Consider the following 3,376-nt stretch of genomic DNA (forward strand, 5'->3'; position numbering starts at 1 on the left):
CTGGTGGTGCAGCGGGTTAAAGCACAGCACTAAGAAGCTAAAGCCACTTCCGCATGAGTTTGATTTCCGACTGCCCCGGAGGAGATCCATATAGATCCACATGGTTTGGCAGACCTTTCCTGACCCGCCCGCTGCTCCCCTCAGCAGTGTACTTCGTCGATCTGCCTGTTTTGCTCCCCACTCTGTCTCTGGTGAATCCTCTCACCCTCCACATCTCTGGCCTGTACCCAAGTTCCATATGAATAAATAAATAAATCTTAAAAAAAAAAAAAGATTCTCACTAAAATCTCCAGGGAGTCCCACAAAAGAATGGGGGAAGCTGAGGGTTTGGAGTCTGCATAGGAAGATGGAGATAAAGTCAGAGCAGTTCTATTTTTATACTGTTGTGACCACGTTTCCCCCTCCCATCTGCCTCCTGCCACTACTTGTGTAATTGACATATTATTTTATTATTCAGCTTCCATTCTCCCTCATAGTAACCATAGCACAACTTCCCTCAGGGAAATCAAAAATTCTTCCTTTCTCATTTTCTAAAATTATGGTGGGGTTGAATGGCCCAAGATATAGGGAGATAACTACCTCTCCAATCAGCAGGAAGATGACTTTTCTTTTGATCATTAATTGTTTTGGGGAGTGGATGCATGATCCAAACAAGGTCAATAAAATTCAACTTGGTTTTTGTTGGGAATTCTAGAAAATGAGTGATTATTCCCTTCTAGTAGACTTGAATGAGGTCTGCTTCTGGAGGTATCCTGTAATCTCAAAGAGCAGAAGTACTTGGAAACTGAACTAAATCAAGGAGAACAAAGATGAGAGTGATACCACTGGAGCCCAAATCTTGTCTTTGGACTTTTCAATTATGAGAGTCACTGTATCTTGTCTTTTTTTTTTTTTTAAGATTTTATTTTTTATTTGTACATACAGAACTGGGGTACAGGCCAGAGGTTCAGGGGCCATGAGAGGCTTCACCAGAGACAGAGTAGGGAGCAGAACAGGCAGATCGACGAAGTACACTGCTGAGGGGAGCAGCGAGCTGGTCAGGAGAGGTTTGCCGCGCCATGTGGTCACCTCGAGGGCAGGCAAGGGATCGAACTCATGCGGAAGTGGCTCCTGCTTCTCAGGGCAGTGCTTTAAACCGCTGCGCCACCAGGGAGGGCCTGTATCTTTTTACTTAAGGTTATTTGAAAATTCTGATATCTTGAGTATTCTGCCACTTCAGTTCTCTGTAACAGAAACCTGAGACCAACTGGTTTAAGCAAAATAAGAATAATATCTACACTGTCTAATTCTTGGCACCATTACAAGACCACAATGGATCAGTAGGTTTAGCACATCATAAAGTACTAAACTGTGCAAAATGGGAAAGGAGCTTTTGGGACTCCAAGGAGGTAAGTGAGTATTATTGGAGTCAGAGAAGGTGAATGGAAAAGGAGATCCATGTAGAGGCCCATCTACATCCACTAGATCTACCCACCTAGTGGAGGCTTGGATGGGCAGACTCAAGGAATAAATAACAATTGAAAGAATATAGCAAGAACATTACATTTATTTATTTGTACATTGTTTTAAAACTCACATTGACATAGATAAGTTCTGTGACAACTTTGAAATATGTATTGTTTTGTTTAGGCACTCAACTAAAGCAAGAGTGACAGCTGGCTAGTGTGGTCTTACAAGAAAGAAAATGTTTGCATCAAGAAAAAGAGCCACATGTCACTTCCTCCAAGTTGTGCTATATCAAGCTGTGCATTTTCCCTAATGCCATTTCTGTTTTCTACTGAAAGCTAAACATAAGCAAGGCAAGACATGTAAAGAGGTAAGCTGTAAGTGGGCAATGCTATCAATGTTTATCAAAGAATGTTTACTGTGGTGCTGTGAAAATCTAAAATAATATTAATATTCCCTTTCCTAAGTTTTCCTGGTCACCCAAGTTCCTCCCTGGTACAGTGCCTTGCCTGCACCAGGGAGGAGATGCTCATGCTTCTTGCCAAAGCTGGGAAGCGTCAAACTCTATCAATTATAGAAGCCTGAGATCTTTCTCATCTGAGAGACTTTGTGCTCGCTGTTCTCCAGCTGAATGTTCCTTTTCCTTTCTTAAGGGAAGGTCTTTCTTTAATATTCAGTTCCCAGCTTAAAAACTGACAATGAAGATTCCCTGCTCACTCAAGGCCTATCACAATACAGGTTTGCTTCTCTGTAGAGCATTTACCACATTGTTATTGATCATGTACAGTTGATCCTTGAGCAATGTGTAGGGCTATGGGTGCTGTCAGTTCAGTCAAAAATTTGTGTAATTTTTGGCTCCCACAAGCCTCAACTACAATAGTCTTCTTTTAGCTAGCAGCCTTGCTGATGGAGGGAAGAATGCAGGAGAGGCATCAAAAGACTGAGTCACACAAAGGGATGGGTGAAAGGGGCAAATGCAGCAGTTGACACAGCTATAACATGAGGGCACCAAAGCCAGGATGCCTGGCGCCCAGGTAAAGCCAAGGACATGGAGATGGAGATGAAGCTCACTAGAGAATCTCGACCTCTCAGATTCTATTCAAAGTCAACAAACCTGGGCTCACAAGGAGTGCGCCCCTTTCAAAGAGAAGCTGTCTATATCAGGGCAGTCTCTCCACCAGCATAGGCAGCCGCTCCACTGCCCACCTGTGCCTATGCAGGTGCTTCTTTCCACCTTCTCCCTCTGCAGGCAGCAGCCTCCTGCCTGCCAGTGACCTGCACCATACTGTGACCTCATTGTACTGACCTCCCTCAGGGGAGGCCTCTTCCTAGGACTGCCTGCCTGCGACCATGCAGGCCTCTTTCCCTGCAAACCTGTCCCTTTCAGGGCAGCTCTTCCTGCCCACTTGCACCTAACCAAGTTTCTTTCTAATAAACTTCCTCTTTAAATATAACTGAGTCTCTGTCTCATGAAGAATCTCGCCGTGTGCTGCTGAAAGGGGAGCTCTGATGAAACCTTTCCCAGAGTGAACCCAAGAAACCCGAACTCAAAAGATGACATCACGTACCAATAACAAATGCAATTGATTCACACATATTTTGTATGTTATTTGTATGACATACTGTATTCTTGCAATAAAATAAGCTAGGAGAAAAAAATGCTATTAAGGAAATCATAAAGAAAAGAAAATGCATTTATAATACTGTATTTATCTATACCCAAAATTTTATATCATCTGTTTATAATAAAATCTGCAAATAAATGGACCTATACTGTTCAAATCTTTCTTGTTCAAGATCAACTCTGCTTTCTTATTGCCCATCTCCCCTCTAGAACATATGCTGCACAAGAGAAAGAATTTTGTCTCATTTACCACCATACCCCCATTCCTAGTTCCTAATACTGTAAGAGTCCAAGAAACGCCTAGAC

The sequence above is a fragment of the Condylura cristata genome, unplaced genomic scaffold, assembly GCF_000260355.1.
Source record: "Condylura cristata isolate star-nosed mole 26May11 unplaced genomic scaffold, ConCri1.0 scaffold00014, whole genome shotgun sequence".
In the NCBI taxonomy this organism is placed as follows: domain Eukaryota; kingdom Metazoa; phylum Chordata; class Mammalia; order Eulipotyphla; family Talpidae; genus Condylura; species Condylura cristata.